This window comes from Lissotriton helveticus, chromosome 3_2, assembly GCF_964261635.1.
Source record: "Lissotriton helveticus chromosome 3_2, aLisHel1.1, whole genome shotgun sequence".
Classification (NCBI taxonomy): Eukaryota; Metazoa; Chordata; class Amphibia; order Caudata; family Salamandridae; genus Lissotriton; species Lissotriton helveticus.
This window is the reverse complement of record NC_136062.1, coordinates 220578190-220595110: the sequence shown is the minus strand read 5'-3', so window position 1 is coordinate 220595110 and position 16921 is coordinate 220578190.

Below are 16921 nucleotides of genomic sequence, written 5' to 3'. Positions count from 1 at the left end.
GATCACGGAAGGCAGGAGGAATTGGGGTAGGGACATGGACTCGGATAACAGAGGACAGGAGGGATATGGAGAGGTGCACCAAACTGCTCCTACAGGGCAGGCATCAGGGTTTGCAGCAGCACAATACACCACACAGGACATGCGGGATGGGAGTGCAGCACAATAATCCATAGAAAGCAATAGGGAGGGGACAGGACCATGCACATGGACAACAGAGAACAGAGGGGAAAGAGGCAATGGTAGCTAGCTGACCCTAATGGACAGACAGGAGAGAAAGCTACAGCATAACGGACCATAAAGGGCAAGAGGGACGGATCAGGAGCATTACAATGGAACAAACAAGCCAGGAGGGAGGGAATAGGGGTCTGCACATGGAAACAGAGGGCTGGGGGCAAGGGAGCGGGGCAGTAGCAGCAAGATTACCATGGAGGTCAGGCAGGATGGGCACTAGAAGCAAGACACACCATGGAGAGCAACAGTGAGACTATAATGGCATACACACAGAACATGTAGGGAAGGTGGGAGGGGGTCATGGGCAGCTAGCTGACCACACAGGGAAGGTGGAAGGGGCTGTGGCAGCACAGAAGACCATGCATGGCAAGCAGGAGGGTTAGTGGCAGCACAATGGCTATGATGGGCAAGAAGGAGGGTGCAGGGGCATTCACAAAGGACCATGGAGGATAGAAGGGAGGGTCAGGACCTGGGCACTGACAAGAGAGTTCAGGGGAAGGAGTCTCACAACAGACCATGCGGGGCAGGCAGGAGGAGCAGTTGCAGCACAACAGATCAGGGAGGGTGGAAGGGTGTGGCAGTAAAAGGGACCAAGAAGGACAGGAGGAAGGGGATAGGGGCATGGAATGTGGACAGGCAGGATGGAGGTGGCAGGGACAGGTTACAGTCATCTGATAATGCTAGGCAGGTGGGAGGGGAGTGGCAGCTCAACAGAACACTCAGAGGTGATAGGAGTGGCAAGACCATGGAACATGGTGGGCAAAAAGGATGGAGCAGGGGCATGCACACCAGCATCGGAGGGCAGGGGGATGGAGAATAGGGGCAGCAAGCTAAGCACAGAGGCTAAGCAGGAGGTCAATGATGGGACATAGAATTGGGCAATGGAGGGTAGGAGGAGTGGACTGGTACATCATGCTAATTAGAGGACAGTAGCAGCACATCATACCATGCATGGCAGGAGGGAGGAGGCTAGTCCATGGATTCAGATAACAGAGGATAGGGAGGAGGTGGATGGGGCAGCAAGCTAACTGTTCAGAGAAGGCGGGAAGGCCAGTGGCAAAACAACGGCCACACAGGGCTGTAATAAGGGAACATGGATATGGACTTGGACAATGGATGGCTAGGAGGAGAGAAGGCAGGAGCAGCACGCTTTGGTGTGGGCAGCACAATGGCAGGCCCTGCTACCAACCCCCCACCATCCATTGTGATATGCATCTTACTTAACGTTAAAAAAAACTAGAAATTTGCTGAAAAAAACAAAGATTACAGGGAGAGTATAGTTAGACTCAGATTTCACTCATACACAACCAGTGAAATTCAGCAGTTATTGTTACCGGAGCTAACTATAACTTACGCCCCCGCAATGTACAGCTAATGACCTCAGACATTACATCATTCATGACATGGTCAGTTACATCACTCATTACATCACTCATGACATCTCAAATGAGCTGTGAATGGAATGGAAATATAATCGCTACAACTTTATTTTGGGATAATGTGTGTATATTAACACCCCTATTTTTCCTTTTCTTTCGTGTAAGAACCATTATAATAAGCAACGTGCCCAGATTAATATGGCCGATAGCCTTTTACTTTAAAGTAATATGTAATCCATTGTTTATGTTGATGTTTGCAATCCTAAGTATGTTTATTATAAATAAGTCACATTGACAAACATACAGGTATGGCGGTCACGGGGCAAGGTATGCTGAAATGACACTGTGTGCATATTAACACTTATTTTCTTTTCTTTATCGTATCAATTCCTGAATTTTCACATCGTGACCATCCTAATATGGTCACCAGCTTTTTGGATTAAATTAATATGTAGTCCTTTGTTAATGTTGGAAACTTAGGCATTTGTACATTTAAATAAGGATGCTACAATGACGTCTTGTATCGTTATCAAGGTTCAGACGAGCCGAAATGCGTGGAACACGTCTTTTGCAGATTAAATACTTCCAAGCTTCAACCTGAGTGCTGATTCCTTCCTTTTAAGAGTGAGAGGAGATTAAATACATATATATAAAGTTCACTGAAAAACACACAAGTTTCAGGGACATTATAGTTAGAAATTAGCATTTAAAAAACCTCAGAAATTCACTGAAAACCTACAGTTTTCATGGACATGATAGTTAGTTGGACATTTCACTCGTACAAAACAAGAGAAATTCGGCCGTTATAGTTAGTTGTGCTAACTATAACTCGCGCCCCTTCAATGCACTGCTGATGACGTCACATATTACATCACTGATGACATGATCAGTTATATCACTGATGACATCATCCACGTGATCATCTGATGCACCTCCTCGCACCCTAAAATACAGACTACCATTCTTGAAACCATAGACACACCAATAACAGTACAGCTACAATATTCTCTTCACTATTCAGGCAGACCTCTAACCAGCTACATATTATTGATACGCTCTTCTAAATACCCAGTTAGTTCATATGCAGTCTAGGAATCCTTCTGTCTGTCCAATGCACTTCTCCATTCACCCATCCAGCACTATCTACGTATCCTATCACTCCACGAATACCTAAGCACTTATAAATTCAGCACACACTTTCTTTGCAACGCTGAAATTTCTCCAGTTACCAGTCGTGTACTTAAGGAATGACGTAGTCACTAAAACAAGTGTAGGTACAATATTTTGTACACTATGCATGCACACCTCTAACTAACTACATACTATTGATACACTCTTCTAAATACCCAGTTAGCACACATGCAGTGTAGGAATCGTCCAGTCTGTTGCATGCACTGCTTTAATCACTTATCTAACACTATCTACTTCTCCCATCACTCCACCAATACGTAAGCACTTATAAATTAAGTGTGCAGCACTGTCATCATTCCAGTTACTAGTGGTATTCTTATAAAATGACCTATGCACCAACACAAGTACACATAAAATATTCTGTGCATAATCCTTACAAATCTCTAAGCAGATACATACTATTGGTCCACTCCATTAAATACTGAAGTAGTACCCTTGCAGCGTAGGATACCTCCTCTCAGTCTCATGCAATTCTTCAATCACCCAACCAGCACTATGTTCTTATTGTATCAGTCTGCCAATACCTAAGCACTTATGGGGCAGATTTACAAGCACCGTGCGCCACCAGTATGTCACTTTGTATTACGTAGTGATAGCGCCAGGCACTCCTTCATATTTACAAGGAGAGGAAAAGTCACCCTGCATGGTTTTTCCTCTCCTTGTAAATACGACCGCTTCATACACAGAACTTTGCGTTGAAAGGGTATTCCATAGGTGTTGCTGTGGGTGTTCCCACGCAATACCCATAGAACAAGACAAATCTCCAGATTTATGAAAAATCGTAAATCTGGAGATGTATGTGAATGGTGTGCCATCCTAGAGTTGGTGTCGCAAGTCGCAACGAGGATAATTGTTTTTTCATTTCTCCTCATTTTTACCTCTTTCAATGCATGCTGCATTCCACAGCATACATTGAAAGAGGAAAATGCCTTTTCTGATTGTTTTTTGTGCAGGAAGGGACACCTTCCTGCACAAAAAACAATCTCGCACGACACAGACATCCTTGCACCATGGTGCAAGGGTGCCTGTGTCACTGCATGGCTGCAGTTTGTCCAGTAGTGCAGAGGGAAGCACAGAGTTGCAACATATTCATGTACATATGTCACATCCTTGTGCTTCGGAAGTGCCACAGTGCAGTACAGCTAAAGAGCTTGCAGTGTAACGCTGCAGTACTTCCTCATAAATCTTCACCTATAAATTCAGAATACACTACTAATGCATTCTTTCAGTCAAACATGCTGTATACATATATTCAACCAAACTTTCACACATTACCTTGCAATTATAGTTCGTTCTTTAACCAGATAAGATAGTTCTGATAAGAACTTACTTTTTTCTTATTTTTTCTTTTGTATTTTTTTTTACTTTTTTTAACAATGTTCACATTTTTTGGGGTGTTTTTTCAAAAAATGAACAAAAAAAAGAACAAATAAAACAGGAAACTTTTGGAATTACTTATCATTCCAACAACAAACAAAAAAAAATTAACAGCGATGATTGCGTTGCGCAGCACAAACTGCATCCACTGAGTGCTCACCGAAGCATATAAGATTCTTACACTTCACTCAGTGTTGCTCGAGAAAGGCAAATTCTGGCCTAATGTCCATTGCAGGTGTTCCTGAAGATGCTCCAAACGTACTTGCCACAGCAGGTGAGGGGTTCAAAGCAGCTTGCCCCACCGACCTCAAAAACTTCCGCCCCATCTCGCTCCTTCCTTTTCCTGCCAAAGTCATCGAGAAGATCGTCAACAGACAGCTTGCCGCCTTCCTCGAGACGAACGGATCCCTCGACCCCTCGCAGTCCGGTTTCAGAGCCAACCACAGCACCGAGACCGCCCTCATCGCAGCAACCGACGACATCCGAGCCCTGCTCGACAACGGGGAAACAGCGGCACTCATCCTCCTGGACTTCTCCGCAGCGTTCGACACTGTCTGCCACCGCACCCTAATACAGCGCCTCAGCAACATCGGCATCCAATAGAAGGCACTGGAGTGGATCGTCTCATTCCTCGCCGGAAGAACACAGAGAGTCCGCCTCCCCCCGTTTCGATCCGAGGCCACCGAAGTCATCTGCGGCGTCCCGCAAGGATCATCACTCAGCCCAACCCTATTCAACGTCTACATGAGACCTCTTGCCACCATCGCACGCCAACACAACCTCAACATCATCTCCTACGCCGACGACACCCAGCTAATCCTCTCCCTCACCAGAGACCCCGACACCGCCAGAACCAGCCTACACGAAGGGATGAAAGACGTCGCCGAATGGATGAAAAACAGCCGCCTGAAAATGAACTCAGACAAGACGGAAGTCCTCATCCTGGGACCATCGCCCTCCGCCTGGGACGACTCCTGGTGGCCCCCAGCCCTGGGAACCGCTCCCAAGCCAATAGACCATGCACGCAACCTGGGCTTCATCCTGGACTCCTCCCTCTCGATGACCAGTCTTCAGTGATGTCATCAGTGATGTCACTGACCATGTCATGAATGTTGTAATATGTGACATCATCAGCAGTGCATTGCGGGTGCGCGAGTTATAGTTAGCAGAACTAACTATAACGGAGGAATTTCTATGATTTTGTATGAATGAAATGTCCAGCTAACTATAACAGCCCTGAAACCTATGTTTTTTTCTGTGACTATATATATATATATATATATATATATATATATATATATATACCAAAGGGTAGCCCCCGTCATTCAGCAAAGCAAGAAAAACGGGAACACGAACTCCACTGGTAGCTATAGTTTCAATTTATTGGAAAGATCGGGATGGCAGGATGGCAGGATGACGCGTTTCACCCACCTCAGTGGGCTTGTTCACATACCGAGGTACACTTCCAGAACTGTGCTATAAAGTGGTCTTTAACATCACGTGATACAAACTCAGGCATGGACATAGAAAGAAGCTGTGATTTTAAATTCGATACTTAAAACAATGTTTGTAAGTATACGCCTATTTTTTTTACATAAATAAGAGTTTAAATACAGGTGTAAATGACAATGCAAATGTAAAATATTAAAGACTATGTAATATAGATAATAACCAATTTTATTGTATTATATAAATCTTTCTTAAAAACACAGTAATTGATCCCTTATTGGCTATTAATAATGTAAATGTTAAAATATTTCTACAAAATCCTCTCCTAATAACAATTTTAATGTGAGTTTGGCATTAGCTCAAATGCTGTTACTTAATTGTATCTGAAACATATCATAGCCTATTGGTATGTCAGTACCAAACCTTTCTCTATATCCTAAAAACTGTAGATAGTTAATCTAATAGAATCGTTAAAGACTATGTGTATTTAAACTGAATCAGAAACATAAATATCGTTATATGTTTAATACCATGTATTAATAAAGCCTACAAATATGATCCTATGCAATGTTCTAGGCCAAGACTCCTATTTGAATGAAAAGCCAAGTATTTGTTAGCGCATAATTGATATAGCCTATTACGAGTTTATTAAGAAAAAAAGTTCCTATGTGCTTATAAAAGTGCTGAAGTGCTGTGATTAAAAAAACCCTAGTCCTGGGTTGCGGAAAGTAGGCAGTAAAGATAATAAAATAGAAATGTATCACCTAAATTCTGTTGCGGTGACTAATTCCCTATATGTTCACCCATATTCATATGTGTGCAATCCCTGAAAAATTGGAGGCATATTCTTATTGGGGCATCAATAAATAGAGAACTGTTGAATTACTGGAAGCTTCTTAACCACTTGGATGCTAAGGTACATCCACCTCTTCCCATTGACTTTCCATTGAAATCAATGGAAACTCCATGACGAGTTACCCTTGTCATTAGCACTGAAGGGGTTAAAGGTTACAACTGGGAAATATTGGCTTCATAAAAAGTTATTCAGTTCTTCCCCATTATTGAGTCCAGTGGGAGTTTGAGTATCTAACTCCAAGATGAACTTGGACTCTAGTCTCCTCAAGAGTTTTTCTCTGTTTCCGCCTCTCGGAACTAAACCAATGACAAAGTATTTAAGGCAGTTTAGGCCCCTATTATTGACCAGCTTAAAGTGCCTTACCACAGGGTACGACATGTCAGAATTGACAATTGCCCTAAGATGTTGCAGAATTCGCACATGTACCTGTAACTTTGTACTGCCCATGTATTGTAGGCCACCAGTACATGTTAGAACATATACTGCAAATTCTGTATGGCAATAGTATCTTTCTTTGGGCAGGTTAATACTAGGTCGGAGGAATATTTGGTTGTATTTATGCCGAACTTGCAAGCTCGGCAAGTACTGCTCTTAAAAAACACTTTTTGCTGACTCAACCAAGTTTTCTTAGATTTGTTATCTACCCTGGATAATTCCGGACTACTCCTCACTAGTGAGTTATGCATTGACCTAGCTCTCCTGAAAGTAATGGAGGGCTCTCCTGGAATGAGGTCACCCAATACTGCATCGGATTTTATAATTGGCCAGTTAGAATTGATGATGGTTCTGATGCGTTTATGGTGATTACTGTAAGTAGTTACTAGTCTGGTTCCCTGGTTGTTAGGCATTATGTTTGGCTCAACGTTTATTTGCCCGTTCTGTCCAGAGCCCTTGTTGTGTAGTCCTTCACTATTCGAGACTGTTGACTTTTTCTAATGTGGTGTGTATAACTTTCTCACTATATCCTTTCTCTTCTCTGTGAATTTAATAGTAGCATCTTTTACACAGTCCTTAAATGCTTGGTCTGTGCTACAGATTTTCCGGAGTCTAAGTAACTCTACGAACAGGATGCTTTTGATCAGATGGTGAGGGAGATAGCTGGAGGCATGGAGGGTGGTGCTGCCTGCCGTGCTTTTTCTGAATAATGAGGTTTCCAGTCTGTTATTGATGACTTGGACTTTTACATCTAGAAAGTTCATTTCCGTTTTGCTGAGGTCTGCTGTAAATTGTAAATTCTAATTATTGTGATTAATGCTGTTGATGAATGCCTTAGCTTGTATTTCTGAACCATTCCACACCATAAAAACATAATCTATAAATCTCATCCAGCAAATTATCTGGTTATCCCACACCTCTCTGTGTGTGGCCCTTAGTACCCGCTCCTCTCACCAACCTACGTATAAACAAGCATAGCTGGGGAGAATCAGGCTCCCGTGTCAACACCTCTCGTTTGTTTGTATATTTACTTATTAAACATAAACAGGTTATTGTGTAAACGGAAGTCTATCATCTCAAGTATCATTTTACCATGTCGGTACATTTTAATGGGAACATTTTCTAAATAGAAACCTGCAGCTTTGATCCCATTAGCATGGTTAATGCTAGTATATAGAGCACAGAGGTCGAGTGTATTTAGCAAGTACTGGTTAGACCAAGAGATGCTTTTGATTTTGTCTAGAAAGTCGTCTGTGTCCGTTATATACAACAGTAGTGCTTTGACATAATCCTGTAGATAGTAATCCACATTTTGTGACACCTTTTGTAATAGTCCTCCTTTGGCTGACATGATGGGTCTTCCAAGGACCGGCATAACCTTTTTATGAATCCTGGGAATTAATTAGATAATCGTGAGATAGGAAAATCTGTTCTTAAGAATAGATATTCCTGATTAGATAGAAGGCATTCCCTCTTCCATTTATTGCGATGTTGTTTAAGTAGTTCTTGAACTTCCTTCAATTTATGGTGATTAGCTTTAACATAGCATGATGTGTCGTCTAAATGTTTGTGGGCTTCTGCTAGATAGTCTGCTTTTGGCTACAAGACAATGGTTCCTCCTTTGTCCGCTTTATTTATAATTACATCATTCTGGGCCTGTAATTTTTTGATTAGATCTTGGTACTTCTTTTGTTTGAATCCCATAGTTTTCTTTTTTTGTTTGAATTTAGATTGTAGCTTTTTTAATTGATCTATTACTGCATCCTGAAAGATGTGGATCGCATCAAGGGGCATGATGAGCATGAAGGAGGACGGAGCTTTAAAGGGACTGGGATCCAGGTTCCCAAGCCCAATGCCTGCATTTTGTAAGGTTTCTTGAATGTTTGGCACATGTCTGCATTTGTTACTTTCTGATACCAGGGTTTCCAAAGTTTATAAGACAGGAATGTCAGAAACTGTTAATGAGGATTGATTTTTAGTCCCCTCATTTTCTCTTATAGATACGGGCTCTGCGTTGAATTTGAAAATGTCCACGCGGGTTTGTACATAGTTAAAGGAACTAGAGAAACGAAAAAAACACTTTCCTGCTGAATTTTAGCACACTTCCCAATAGACTTTGATAATGACTTTATTACATGCATCTGCTTTATTTTGTTTCTCTTTCTTTTAACTGCCCACTTGCCCAGAAAACTCATTTGTTCCTATATCTACTGCTCTTTTATTAGGCAACCAGGCATAGCAGGACAAAGGTGGGTAGGCAGTCCAGAACAGTAATGTAATGAGAAAGATTAGTCATCAATCCTGGTCTCTGGGATTCCCTACAGGCGATGGGCTTAAAACCTTTGTTTATTGACTCAATGCATCCAGCAGACTGATGATGGATCAGTATGTTTGTCGTATAGGCCTCCCTGTGTGATTTTAACAGGACCTCACAATTCTGTGCAGCACAGGAAACACATCTTCCCAATAATAACACTCTCAGCAGTATAAAGTATGCAGATCAGGTTTTATGTGCGCATAACATGCCATTGGGAAATTATGAAAGGTGACTCACTTTTCACAAACCCCACACTTTTATAGGTTTGTAGAACACTCAACATCACTCCTGTGTTCACCATGCATGTATCCTTCAACGCTATTAGGAAATGCCTTAAATCTACAAAGTCTGAAAATCTTAGCAACAGATCCATAATTGCATCAATTTCGTCCTTCATTGTCCAATTGTAGTCCTCCTGCATTACTCTTTTCAGCAAGGGAGTATATTTCCTTATCTGATTTACTGCTCCTGGTTAAGGGTATGGAAATGCTTTAATAGATTGAAATGAGGTGTAATCAAGTGGCGCAAAGGAATTTTACAAATCACTCTGGCCGCAGCGTTTTGTATTATCTGCAGATGCTGAGTCAAATAGGCGGGAGTCTCCAGGTAGAGACTGTTTGTGTAGTCCAAGTGGGATGTAATTAAGGCATGAATTACCGTCTGATGGGACTCCAGGGGAAGGAAATGGAGGAATTTCTGCAGCTTGCAAAGCTTACAAAAGCATGAGGAGGACACTTGTGAAAGAAAATCCATTGTCGAATCTGAAGCCGAGATTTCTCACCGAGTCAGCAGACTTGGTAGGAGTATTCATCTCTGACGGTCACCAAAACGCTGGGGCGGAGTTTTTTGGTTAAAAAAAGAGTACATCGGTTTAGTCCGAGATAAGCTTGAGACAGTTCGATGACATCGAAGCCGAGATGTTACTCAGGCAATTTCTAGAGAGAGAAAATGCTGCTTCGGAATGCTCTTCAAAAGAGAACTCCAGTTCGGTATCATCTGCGTAGGAGATCACCCACACCCCGCAGGATTCTACCAGCGCCGCAAGAGGTGATAGGTAGGCGTTAAAAAGGAATGGGCTCAAGGCAGAGCCTTGAGGGTCCCCGCAGAGCAGGGGTTTTCCCGTCAGAGATGAGAGGATGAAGAAAGACTTGTTGAGATCAGTTTCCTAGAAAGGACCAGATCCAGGACAGGAGCGTGCCCTGAATACCCATGTCACTTAACATATCCAGAAGGATAGGGGGGAAACCGTATAGTACACCGTGGAAAAATCAAGTAGCACTAGCATAGCTGCTTTGCCCAAATTAACCCTATCATGGATACTCTTGGAAACTTCAAGAAGGGCGGTTTCAGTACTGTAGACAGTTCTGAATCCGGAATGGGAGTCATGAATATGTTTTCAAGATTCCAAGTGAGTGGAAAGTTGCTCCTGAACTATTTGTTCGAGAATTTTTGCTGGTGCCGGTAGGAGGAAAATAGGTCTATAATTGTTTTAAACGGCAGGGTCAGCATCAGGTTTTTTGAGGATCAGCACAAGAAAAGCCTGCTTCCAAACAGCAGGGAAGGTTACAGAGCACAAAGAAGAGTTCGAAATCTGGTTCAGTGGGGCGTTTGATTAGCCAGAAACCGGTCCCAGGGTGCATGTTTCCGGTCCAGGGAAGAAATGGCTTGGCAGTTCGGGCTGAACAGTTCCCATGAGGCACAGGGTCAGACTGATTTGCATATGGCCATGTCTGAACTGGGGTGGCGGAGTGAGCTAAAGAATGATGATGGATTAAATTCAGATCAGTTGACTGGGGGTGAGGGCTTGCAACTGAGAGAGCGCAAATCGAGAAAAAATTAGAAGTGCATCATATTTACAAGCACGTTGCATTAGTTTAGTGAAGATTACATAAGAGTGTCGAATTTATAGAGTGAAAATACATAAGAGTGTTTAATTAAAATAGAATGCATATATCAGTGTGAAAAGCTAATGTAGAAGTGTGTAGAGATGTTAGAATGTCGTTGAAATCCCATGTTATGTGGCTGTTGTAGAGGAGAATGTAATACTGATAAACGTAGAAATGTGTAGGCCACATGGCAGTTCACAGAGAATGAAAGGGGTTGTTACACTCTCACATGATATGGATTTTAATGTTGTTGTAATTCAAAGTATTATTGATCATAGAACTGAAATATATGTTTTATAGAAGTGTTTTATATAATCATTGTGTGTAATGAGTTAGAATACTGTTTAGACTAAGAAATTAAAGGTTTACAGAGTGCACAGGCCCGTTTCATGTAATTCAAATAGGCCTGAATAGATAAGTTCATTTCTTTTGATCTGCATGTGTTAGTTAGAGGAATGTCATGTTAAGCTTAAATTGCAGAGACTGCTCGATGGTTTACGACTTAGAAGATATGGTGGAGGCCGGAATTTGGGGCCCACTGTACAAGTGTCTGTTTGCAGGTGCGAGGAGGTTCCAATCAAGAGAGTGATGAATAGAGTTTTGTTCAGAGAGCCAGGCAGAGGCCTGGAGGAGGCTTCATGAATTTCCTGGGGGGTACCGTCCTGCCGGAGAAGAGCCTGAGAAGCAAGGTCAACGCTAACGATGGGCCCAGAGGAGTATCAGCATGGAAAATGCCAGAACTGACACCACGTGAGGGGCGTCTCTAAAGGGCGTTTCTATTGTAAATGTGATTTTTGTATTAGGGACAGCACCCCTGGGTGGAGTTAGGGCAGATGGTCTGAGGAACCTAAGAGAGCGGATGGGTAGGCAGATAGGATAACTGCGAGAAACCGATTTACAACGAAGACTAAGGGAAGTGAGTGATCTTCTTTGGAAGTCACCACTGCTGACACCTTTTTAGGTTAAGATTTTACTAAGTAGGGATGTCACTTAGTCTAGTGTAGGGACAGTCTAATCTGGATTTTCTTCCTTTCTGTAAATGACTCATAAGCTACAGCTTGTGTCTATTCTTGCAACTCTGATGCTTTTTGAATTGGTTTTGGTGATATTCTTCTGCCGACTAAGAGCATTTAGAAAATGTATGTTTGTATTGATACCAGTATATCTTTTGAACCTTATATTGAGATGTTTGTATCTCCAGTTAACTTTGGCTTTATAATAAACTTTTAAAACTTATTCGTAGTAAGTGGTTCTTTAGAGTGGGGTAAGTCCTTAACTGATTGACCTAGTAGTGGATTGCCTTTTACTCTATGACAGGTATCAACGGTTCAGTCGACCTGAGTTGGGATCTAGACCTATAGAAATAGATCAGAAATCCCGCCGTAACAGTTGGTAGCAGAGGATGGTTACCTTCTAGAGGAAGGTGATCTAGACTAGGTTAAGATTACCCCAAGGTCCCTAGAGATCGAGAGATGAGCAGCGGAAGAGTCGCCTGCTGAAGAAGGTGCTGACGGTGCGAGAGAAAAGCAGCAGGGTCGGACGAGAGTAAGTATAACAAGGGTCATGCGTTGACAGATTGCGGTGTTTTGTGTTGTATCTGTATTGTAATGTCATGCGGAGTTGAATGCCTGTAGTGTGATTGAGAGAGGGTTGTGAGCGCGCGCAACCTGACAAACTGGGAAAATCTTAAGTTCGGGGAAGAGCTTAAGTGGTTCGGGTGTATCGAACATCCAGAGTAGTTGTCGACCAGAGTAAAGGGGGTCATGAGGTACCATTGATCGCCCGCAGGACCGAGATAGGGGGAACGCAAGAGTGAGTGTGTGGGTAACGGACGCAGGTCGAAAGTTACCGTGTGTAAGTAACCTATCAGTTAAGGCGATTGTCTGGACGTACACGGAAAGACATTTCGTCAGTTAAGGTGACAATTACGGTTAGACTGTGGGCGTACAGTCAAGGAAAGTGATCGCTTGGTCGGAAGTAATCATTTTTCAGAGTATGAATGGGACGCATGCATGACCGGGAGACGAGCGGAGAAAGGAGGGTAACTGCTGCGAAGGGGGACGAGTGACGTCAGCGAGAGCCGTGCTGTGATAGGCCAGTTGGTGTGAAGCCGCGCTGAGATAGGCTGGTTGGTGTGACGTCAGCGAGAGCCGCGCTGTGATAGGCCGGTTGGTGTGAAGCCGCGCTGAGATAGGCCGGTTGGTGTGACGTCAGCGAGAGCCGCGCTGTGATAGGCCGGTTAGCGAGAACCGTGCTGGGATTGGTGGATTGTCATCAGGAAGTAAACGAACGTGGAGAAAATAGAAATTGTGTAGATTTTGAACATGAAGTGTTTTAAATGGTTGAGAGCGATCTTTAAGAGAAAAAGAAGAGAATCTTATTACAGGGAAGAGGCACCGCCAGAGGGTACACCAGCTCACTATATGGCAACGAATGTTGGGTTGCATACTATACTGCGGCTTGGTACTTGGAGTAAGATTACAGAGGGGAATGAGGAACTGACTTTTCCGAAATACGGAACGTTTAGACTAGAAGTGTTGCATCAGCTGAAAGCAGTTATGTCCTCATTGAGACCTTTGCCTAGACCAACACAGTTTGAGGCCCTTAATGCGTGGATTAGGGCGGCGCACGACAGGAATCAGAACAGACGCCAGGAAAGGGTAAGGCGATCAGTAAGGGCAGTGCAAGATGCCAAATGGGATGCGGAAGCCAAGAAATGGAGGGTACAGACGATTGAAGTGGATAAGTTGTACCCAGTGAGAGAGGTTACAGGAGAAAAAAGACCCATAGAAGAGGATGACGAGAGCGAGTCGGAGGATGGCCTAATAAATAGGTTGTTGATAGATAGACCGCCTCCGGACAATAGGGAGATAGAAGGTACTGAGCTCCCAAGGGAAGATAGGGTTGACATAGAAGGGAACAGGACACTCCCTATAACGAATTGGGTACCTACCAAAGGTGAGGAGACACCTCAACATAGTCCTATACAGAGAGTAGTCGGAAGGGTTGTGGTGCAGAAGATGCCAGCAACAGAGAGGGTTGAGTCTTATGGATTGCCAGATGCTCTTCAAGTACCCGTTACCATAGGTCCTATAGTGTCGGTTTATCACCCAGAGAAAGGGAGAGAGGAAGAACAGGTACGGCTAGACAGAGAAAGAGTTGAGATGGAAAGGAGGAATAACATGACAAACGCCTGGAGGAAATTGCCAGGACCGATAACGTGGAGCACCCCATTGGATTCAGCAGTGGATCCCGTAGCAGAACAGGGGGGTCAGAGAGGACCGATGGACCTGAGGGGACCACGGCCGAAATCCTATAAAGAGTTGAGGGCTGATTTGAAGTAATGGGATAGGTCCACAGAAGCACCGAGCAACAGGTCAAGAGCAGAAGCTGGATGGGGAAGTCGAGGCAACGGGACATTATCTCACTGCGGGGCTAGCGAAAGCAGTCAGGAGTGGGACGGTAAAAGTCAGGAGAGTAGAGGAGTTACACGTCATATTGACGGTGGAAATGGGCAGGAGCGAAAAGGTAGAAGTACGGAGTGTGGAGAGACGTCTCATCTCATTCAAAGTGAGGGAGACCAAAGGACACAAGAGTACAGGGATAGGTTTAAGTGCACTCTCCACGCACCTGATGATAACGTACAGCACTGGAGTAGTGGGAACATGGGGAACCGCGAAGGACCTTGCCATGCGCCGAGTGATCAGAGATAACAGACAAATTGCGAAGGCATGGGGAATAATGGAATGTCTTACCATGCACCTAGAGAAACCAGGGAGAATGGGAAATGTGGGACTATGGGAAATAGAGAAGTGTTTCACTATACACCCAGAGAGGATGGAACTGCATGGGACCTGGAGAGATGGGAGCATGGGAGGACTCCCCATAACACGCCTGAGCCCAGACGTAGGACTCAGAGCTGTGATGGGAGAGATGTAAATGGACTCTCTAGAGATAGCATACTGAAAGCTGTGATAAAAGCCAAAAGACTCAATGTGACCAGCTTAAAATCTGACCTGGACGAGATAATAGATGGTGTGTTGCCTTTAGAAAGGATTGACATGTACGAACAAGATGAGCTGCTGTTTATAGCAAAAGATATTACTCGAAAGGCAAGAGCAACTCATGAGAAACTGTCTGAACTGGCAGACAAGTATATGGTAGATTTGTCCAGAACAAAGGCATTGCAGGGTAACCATAGGTTGCATTATTCAGATCATGACTTAGAAGAGAGGAGGACAACTGGATTAAAAACACACATAAGGGAACTGATCACAGGAATAAGAGCAGGGAGAGATCTGGACAAATGGGAAGAGAGGTGGTCCAAAAAGGGAACTGTTAGGCGGAGCGCGAATGTGATGTCTCCGGAGGGAAGGCTACTGCAGATGGAGGCATTCCCTTTGCGAGAGATAGCGAATGGGAGTTATGTACATGTGCCCTGGAGTAGGGGAGATTTGGCTGCATTTACCAACTCGTTTCCGAAGTTAAGGGAAAATCCCGTAGAGTGGTACAAGCAGGTAGAGAGGTTTGTCAAGATTTCAAAAGTATTGTGGATTGATTTGAACACCTTATTCGACATTGTGGTCCCAGGAGACTTGTGGATAGCATGCAAAGTTAGTGTCGAATGGCCAACTGCAGAACCAGAAAGGGATGCTCGTACTAATGGACCGTCAGAAGCCGTAATGTTAAAATATGATAGGGTGATGACATGGCTGAAGGAGAAGGTGCCACCACAAGATATAGATTGGGTAAAAATAGACCGAACAAGACAGGAACCCAAGGAGACAGTTCATGAGTTTTATGAGCGATTGCTGAAAACGTTCAGACAATACAGTGGATTAGATGTAATGGATCCCAAAGATATAGGACAGTTTGTATCGAAGTTCGTTTTGGGGTTGAGACCTGATATTTGTTTGATGATTCAGCAACATTTAATTTGTTGGCAAAACAAACCATTGGATGAAATTTTGAGATACGCAAGGTATTGCAGTGATGAAATAGATTCTAAAGCAAAGAAATTAAAGGAGAAACTGATGATGGTGCAGATGCAGTCGGCTGGAAAGGGTGGACAGCAGCAACAGGGAACAGGGACAATGGGACGGAAACCAAATAGTCAGAATAAGGACAGCGAGGAAAACTCAAGACCTAGAATAGACATTGCTACATTGAAAAAAACGACAAAGTGTCACCAGTGTCACCAGGTGGGACATTGGAAACGCGAGTGTCCCTATAACCCTGAAAACGGAGAACTAGAAGTAGAGGAGGAGGAAGTTCAAGAAGTTCCAGTTCAAGGGGTGACAGTGCCAAAGAGTAACGTGGCCAAAAGGGGGACTTCGGCTCCACGAGCTCAGTTCCCGCAGCCACCAAAGATTACGACAGGGGGAAAGATCTATAGACAAATGCCTCTTTTTATAGACGAAGAAGAGTGTTACTACGTTGATCCATTGACGGGACGACGTGTAAGTAGAGAGGAGGACTGTACCCTCGGGGCAGTTCTAGAGGTGGATCAAAGAGGACCGTTTGTTGAGGCTGAAGTGGCAGGGTGTCCTACAACATTCTTAGTAGATACCGGAGCTACTCGATCAACTTTGAGATCGGCAGTGGTTCCAGATCTACCAATGTCGGGGGAAACAATTCAAGTGGTAGGAGTCGCAAATAGGAGAATGACTAACCCTTTGACGGAACCAGTGCTAGTGAGAATAGGAAACCACAACTATGAACATCAGTTTGTAGTATGTGATTCTAGTCCTGTGTGTCTGTTAGGAAGAGACTTATTGTGCAAACTGAACTGCACAATATA